A 7,882-nucleotide genomic window follows, 5' to 3' on the forward strand; every position below is an offset into this window, starting at 1 on the left:
CACAAAAACTGTCCAGTCTTGTTGATATAGCAAGAACGTTCCTAGAACACATTTGATCTGTTCTTTATAGGTTTCCAGAATGTTTCATTCGGTTGTTGGAACAGTCTGGGGAGAACATAGTGGGGACATCACACAATATATGTCCCTAAAACACAAAAACCGACCAGTTGTGCCTATGATTCTACAATGTTTCTTTTAGGGTGCAAAAAACATTCACCTGATGATACAAGAACGTTCCCAGAACACATTTTGGTCTGTTCTTTAAAGGTTCCCAGAACGTTTCTTTAGGTTCTGGGAAATTGAGGGGGATATGAAAAGAGAGAGATTCACAAAAACACAAAAACTTTCCAGTTGCGCTGATTTTCAGATAATTTTGGATCAGGGTGCACAAAGGACAGAACAGCCTTTCTGAGTTCTTCAAAAGGTTCCCAGAACATTTAATGAAGGTGTGAGTACATTACAAGAGATAGTTTCCTAAAACACAAAATATCCATATAATGTTTAAGTTAGGTTGCTCAGGACATTCCTATAATGTTGTAAGAATGTTGACAAAACACCTGGTCAAAGTTCCTTTAATTCGTATTTGATAAGTTCCTTAAATTTGTATTTGATAAGATAATTGCGTGAGTGCGTACGTTTGTCCCATTTCAGTACAAGTGGATTTTTTTGTCATATCCCACTCCCCCTGAAAGTGGGGTCAGAGCCAGGGATCAGACATTATTGACAGCAACCCTGGAGCAATTCGGGTTAAGTGCCTTGCTCAAGGAAACAATGGCAGATTTTTTCACCTAGTTGGCTCAGGGGTTTGAACCAGTAACCTTTCGGTTTCGTGGTCCAACACTCCTAACCGCTAGGCTACATGCTGTCCTTTGAAGGTGGTGTAGAGTCACATGGCATTTTCATTTCATTCATAGGACATTTGAACAGCATTTAATCATGCAAACACAACCATATTTTTTACACTACATATTAGTGATGTGACATTGACCATTTGTTTTGTAACGTTTAAGCAGACATTGTTGTATTGGTTTTCTGCTAAAACGATAAGAACAATGAATAGAATTCTACGTCAAATCCTATTGCATGGTATGACCGCTAGGGGGTACACAAACAAAACGGTAGACAAGCTACATACATTATTATGACAGCTTTATCATGAATTCAAAATGGACTGGTTGATTAAATAAACACTGGTTGATGAAATAAACACGTGGTTTGATGAAGGCAAATTGCGTGTTAATTAATTAGTCTAGGGGACTAGTTTGTTTCATGTTTAACAAAAGCCTGCCCACCAAGTTTAAGCTCCCAAATCAAACACAGGGCAAACAAAACACGCGCCACATGTGGGTGTATACTGGTTAAAAAGGGAAGAAATGTAGCTTCCTAAGGCTGTTAACTGTATGTCTCAACTCCCACTATAAAGGGAATAACACCCTGTTGAAACAGGAGTAAACGGTCAACAGTGACATTGATGAGAAAGACGCACCTGTTTCAGTAGCGCTCACATTGCACTTGCAGTCCTTAATTTAGCAAATTACCTCTCAACTCAAGTAGACCCTTGATAACAGCTGCATATCAACTGCAATTATTTCTATAATCAGCGCTTTTTTCCCAAGCGTTAACGACGATGACGTGCGGAGCGTCATTTTCCCTTTATGATGATGATCGGGACCTGTTAGTTGTAGCGATGTTTGGTTCCCAAGCCAAGTCTTTTATCCTCTGCATCACCAGGGAAGCTCGCTTACATCTTCTTTTTTCAGTATATACCCATGGCAGTATGGTCAATCAGGAATTCCATGCTTCCTTTTTAGACTTCTTAGATATAACTAACCCAGGGAATTACTAGTAACTGGGTTATTCACCATCACTAAACCCATCCTCTTTATATGCTGCGTACTTCTGGGCCCATGTATACAAGTTATCCAAGACTATGACTGCTGATCTCACTTTTTTTTATCAGATCATACCAAGCGTCTCAAAGTAGGCATTATATCGGGTGAGTTTTGTTGAACAGTCAATTTTTACACCGGCATTTATTTTTTACAGTCTAAATTCTGCATTTCTGACTCGATTTAAACATCATCTCTTTTAGTAGATTATACCACAGTTTAAAAACAGAGAAACACGGTTAAAGAACATGTGGGATTGAACCTGCAATCTTCAACTTTGCAGTTAGATCATTAACCCTCTGCGCCACCAGGGGATAACTGTTGTATTGCAGAGACACAGAGTCTCTTAAAATGTTCCCATCCTTTTCATATGCACAATAATATTCTTGCAATAATAAGGGAATGTTCGGTGCCACATAGGGCTGTGGAGGTCACGAAATGTCACCCTAAATGCACCCTAAAAAAATCCATGCCTTTTGCCGATATTGGCCATTGTGCCCTTGGCCCTGAGTGCTGCGTGGTCCGAAGCACCTCTCACTCACATGCCTTTACAACACATTATCAGGTCTTTCTAATGGGGACACAACTGCGCGCGTCCTTATGCATTTATGAGGTGCATATTGAAGATATTTGAAAAACTGTCCACATTTACTTGTCGTCAGCCAACAAGAGTAGGCCTAACAAACAGCAAAAGCACTAGCCTATGTCAATCTAGTGTCCCCCATAGTACAAAAGTTGACCTATTCTGTGGGAGAAATAAATATTCCAAACTTAGTCTGGGACAATTGTGGGATGCGATAGATCCCAAATTAATACAACCACTAGCATCAAAAAACATTTTTTACACAATGTGGCTGACGCAACAGATCAGTTTAGCTTAAAATAATGATAAACTATTAACCTATTTCTTCACCATTATACGCGCAGCAATGCGCGCACAGCAGTTGGTTTTAAGCGCGAATGTTCCATTAGCAGGAAAACACCTTTATCAAAAGTAGTCGCAAATGTGATTATACATCTAATTATTTTATTATAAAGCTGCATTTTTATGGTGAAAATTATCTTCCCCGAACTTGAAACTCACACGCTGCTTCTGTATGCCAGTTAGGCTCTACACCACTTGTAAAGCAGATTAATGTGCTTCATTTAAAAAAAAGTTATTTGGCCACTTTAGTTGTGATACAAACCTTATCAAAACATACAGGCCTATGGGCTAGGCTACATGAGGTGTGCGACTATGATTTTCTTTTAAAGTAGTTAATTTGGCTGAAGGGAACATTCCTGGTGAGAGAGTTTAGACAAGAGCCCACCTACATTGAGTTTCCCCTTAGACAAATCACTTCCACGTGGTGCCTGTTTTTAATGACCAAACTGATGAGGTTGCATTGAAAGTATCAGAGTGGGCAGTTTACATTGTGTAGGCTGTACAGGAGCAGGTGGGGAGAAAGGTGTATGCGTGTGTGTTTGTGCGCCTGTGATATGCGTTCGCTATGAGGAGGCCGACACACAAACACACACAGCCGTATGTGTTTAACACATGCTTAAAGCTATCAAGTTGAAGTAGAGACAGATTGTAGGCATACCTGTGAAGCTCCGCAAAGGCTCTACTGCTGCTTTCTTACTTTAACTGTTTCCAGCCTCACACAGATGATAGTAACACATTCATATGTGGATAGCGTGAAATTGTTAGTCGACTTTGTCCCAAGTTTACCACTGCTGTAACTGTGTTTGTGTGTGTATGTATGAGCGTCAGGAATATCTTAACTAAACTCTGTGTGGCATTTGCCCCCTTGAATGTTCTCTCCTGTTTGTATCATGCTCCTTCCCATGTGAAAGTCAAACACTGTCAAACCGAGAGTTTACCCCCTCTGTTCAGCCAGCCCACACAAAGAGAGGAGCAGACAGTCCCTCTCAGACATAAATGCCTAAGAGAATGGATTTGACACAGTGTGTGTGGTGTTTCTATGTGAGCTCAAGTGGGTCTCTCTCTCTCATCTGTATGTATCTCTATCTCCCTCTCTGTTGGTCAGATGTCTGTTTAAAACAGTGAAATGAGAGTCCTCTGCTTTCTCAGATCCTTTCTCTTGGCCTGTTGGTTTCTGTTTACCATGTTGATGTTTTGCAGCTACTTCTGGTCTCTGGACTTCTGTGTGTTTCATGTGCGTAAACATTCCTGTAATTTTACAGTAAATTACTGGCAACTAGTTGCAGTAAATGTACAGTAAATATGATATAGTAGTCTTACTATAATCATAATACAATAGTTTACTGTATATTACAGTTTAACTATCTGCATAATTGATATGAAATAACACTATGTTGCTGTATTCTAATTACAGCAAAACCCTTGTAATGTATTATATTTACTGTAATTTTACTGCAACTCAGTTGCCAGTGAATTACTGTAATTTCACAGGATTAATACTACAGTAAAATCTTGTAAATAGTTAAATGTACCGTATTTTCACAGCTACACTGTTGACAATAAAATATTGTAATTTTACAAGATAATTCTTACAGTAACTACAGTAAGTTAAATTTGTAGCATCAAATAATTGGCATATATATTACCCTTACAGAATTTCCACGAGGATATTGGAAATTTAATCAAAGCCTATTGGACGATAACTTGTTTTTATCTGCGACAGAAGAATTTATAACTGACTCTTTCCGACATAACATACAGTACCAGTCAAAAGTTTGGACACACCTACACATTCAAGGGTTTTCTTTATTTGTACTATTTTCTACATTATATAATAATAGTGAAGACATCAAAACTATGAAATAACATATATGGAATCATGTAGTAACCAAAAAAAGTGTTAAACAAATCAAAATATATTTTAGATTTTAGATTATTCAAAGTAGCCACCCTTTAGCTTGATGACAGCAGCTCCCCCTGTGAAAATCTTCTCAACACTGCAGTATTGAGGTAACACTACCAAAACTATTGCTGATGGTTTACGTGAACAATCAAATTAAATAGAATGTAAGCTCCGATCAGCAGGTATAGCCAGATGAGAGTATGGGTCTCCGGCAGTAGTTTAGGCTACTTTTATTCCGGTAAAAACACCATTATCAACATCGCATTTGATAACAATAAATAGCCTAGCAAATTACATAGGTTGTCACTAAATGAATAAAGCCTAGTACTGCGCAAGCAATTTTACGAACATTTCAATGCTGAAGGTGACGTGCACATGTGCAAGATCAGGAATAGCCCTATACCTCTTGTTGGTCAGTGTGTAAAGCTGCGCACTGTGCACAGTTTGACTAGGCTACTGATATTGCCTGGGTTTTTTTGGCATTCAAAATTACTTGTAGATCAATGACTGTCACAGTTCTACGCTTAGTTCGACACTGGAGGAGAGGTCACGTCAGTTGTCACAAAATATCAGATATTTTTGGAAGGTAGAATGAAAGTAATATGAGCAAAACATTTTAGTGAACCGGTAGTTCGTAATGTTTGAATCGATTTTCTGACCGATGCATGCTACATTTGGATCGGTTTGTCCCAAACCAATGCACTTGTATCTTAAACATTTGAACCAGGGTTACATTCCTAATAACCAGCGTAGACACATACCAAAAAAGTCATTCATATCCAACCTATAAGGGGTGGTAAAATGTTATAACTCGGTAGCAAACCTAATAGAGGAACAGGAACTATAGAGGTCAAACAGATTCAGTGCCTGTTCCTGACAGCTCCTTGAACTGTTTTGTGATTACATTCTCATTGGTTCACAGTCTATCGTCTTCTTCTAAAGGATTAACACGTGGATTAATAGTGCCACGTTTTTTCTCCACAACTTTCCCAGACTTTCTGCCTCTAAAAACAATAAAACAGAGAGAAAGAGAGAGAGAGAACAATTGAATAGCTGTAAACGATATTCTCTTTTCCAAGTAAACAAACCGTGTGTGTTGTGTGCCTTCATCGGAGGCACCATCAGAAACAGCCTCTAGGTAGAGGTCGAGTAGTTTTAAGAGGCCTGGGTAGGTGTACGGTCTGGCCTATCAGAGAGCAAGGTGGAGCTACAAGCATAATGCCTAGAACCATACATCACATATCACCACCATCCACTGGTACACTGCTGCACAAATCCAGCCAACTTCTGAATCACAGTACTAAACCACACTATCTGCAAGTTAGTGAATAGGGGGCCCAGCATGCTGCCTACAGCTATATATAAGGCATTTACACAGGCAGCCCAATTCTGATATTTTGCCCAATAATTAGCAGAAGAGCTGATCTGCCTGTGTAAACCAGACCTAAATGAGTTGGCTTGAGTTTTAGACTCCCTTTGAACAAACTCAGGTGTGCATGAGGCCTCCTCCAGATACTGCAGATTGAAGTTGTAGTAGCTTGCAAAGAGTGCAGCCATCCCGTTCACAAAGCTGGTATGTGGCCCGACGACACCTGTCCTTCAATGGACAGCATTCAGGCTGTGTGTTTCATCAACGTCTCTCCTGAAGTACTGTAGATAAACCTAATGATAAGGGATCATATTTTCAATATATACCCTTTTCCAGCAACCATCCCCCTCATAGGACCCCCGCCTCTCCCCTCCCCCAAAAATGGTTAGTGCCCAACACAATCACATGCTCAATCCCATTACTTGGCTTCCTTTACATAGCGGACTTTAATGAGAGGAGGTCTATACAGTACCTTGTACAATCAACCGAGGGGTGCTGAGTAAGGGAACAGATCTTTGGTTGTCAGAAGCTGTGGCAGAAGGCTGGAAAATAATACAGTAAAATACAGTATATTACAACTCAGGTGTGTGTGTGTGTGTGTGTCTCTGTGTGTGTGTGTGTGTGTGTGTGTGTGTGTGTGTGTGTGTTTGAGTGAGAACTTACATCAGCCTGAAGGAAGACGCCCTCCTTAGGTTCTTTAAAGTAAGCCAAAATGACGAGCATGACACAGATGGCCTTGTTAGTGTCCTCGTTTTCTTAAAACGCTTACAAGACTTGAACCCCTGGGTTGGCCTTTGTTGACTTGACAGAACTTCAGGATTGTCTGGCTTCTCCTCTCAATGGCCTCCAGCAGCTTGTGTAGGGTGGGAATGTCGGTTGAGAGATGGAAGTGGGAGTATAGGCCCCTTTGTGAGAACAGAAATGGCCATCCTTCCTTGACATCTGACGTGGAGGGTGGATGGTTCCCGTTCAGGTAGCGCTGCTGCTGTAGTATTTATGCCTTCTCAAGTATCTTCTCTCCTCTCTCTGCTCCTCCCATCCCTTCTTGTGAGTAAATTTGCGCCATCTCTCTCTTCAGGTCTTCCAAGGTCTCCTCTGTTTCCCCCCCGAGGGGAGGCCTTCAGGTTGCCACCTAACACGTCCGTACTGGTCCGCTAGGCCTCTTGACGTGTTTCTTCCTTCTGCTGACTCCAAGCGAGAGTTTCTCTCTTTTCGCCGCCGCGCCAGTGTGCTATCCCGGTTGACATGTTCTAAGCGAGCCAAAACCATGTCCAGTTACCTCTCCATCTAGGTAGACATCAGTAAAACGTCTGGGGTACTCTCGAATGATACTCCTAACAACATTGTGACATTTTTGCTCTGGACAGATTAAGATTGTGCTGGCGCATTTGATCGACGACCAATCTCACCATCTCTATTCTGTCTCCTGCTGATGGTCTTTGTATGTTGTACCACTGCTGTACCATTCCAGCTGGCATCCTGTCCCAGCTGACTCTAAAGTCTGTAGGCCATGGTCTACTGAGGAGTGGGGATAAAGGCAACATGTTTGAGGTGCTCGGAGAAGAGAGGGGTGAGGAGGGGCCAGGTTCTGAGTATGATTAAATTAATCCATGTTCTGGAAGAACAAAGCACACGAAGCATTTTGGATTTCAGATGAAATCTTTCCTATGAGGCAACAGTACGGAATGTCACCTTTTACTTGAGGGTATTGTTTTACCGTTTAGAAATTAAAGCACTTTATGTACTTTGTGCCCCTATTTGAAGATGTCATAAGTATTTGGGCATATTCACTTATA

The 7,882-nt window shown here is 40.8% G+C and overlaps 1 pseudogene; it reads right to left on the minus strand.

The window, feature by feature from the left end:
* Positions 1-5,227: 5,227 nt before the first annotated feature.
* Positions 5,228-7,552, minus strand: LOC120025087 (annotated as a pseudogene).
* Between the last annotated feature and the right edge of the window lie 330 nt (positions 7,553-7,882).

The sequence above is a fragment of the Salvelinus namaycush genome, chromosome 30 (genome assembly GCF_016432855.1).
Source record: "Salvelinus namaycush isolate Seneca chromosome 30, SaNama_1.0, whole genome shotgun sequence".
In the NCBI taxonomy this organism is placed as follows: Eukaryota; Metazoa; Chordata; class Actinopteri; order Salmoniformes; family Salmonidae; genus Salvelinus; species Salvelinus namaycush.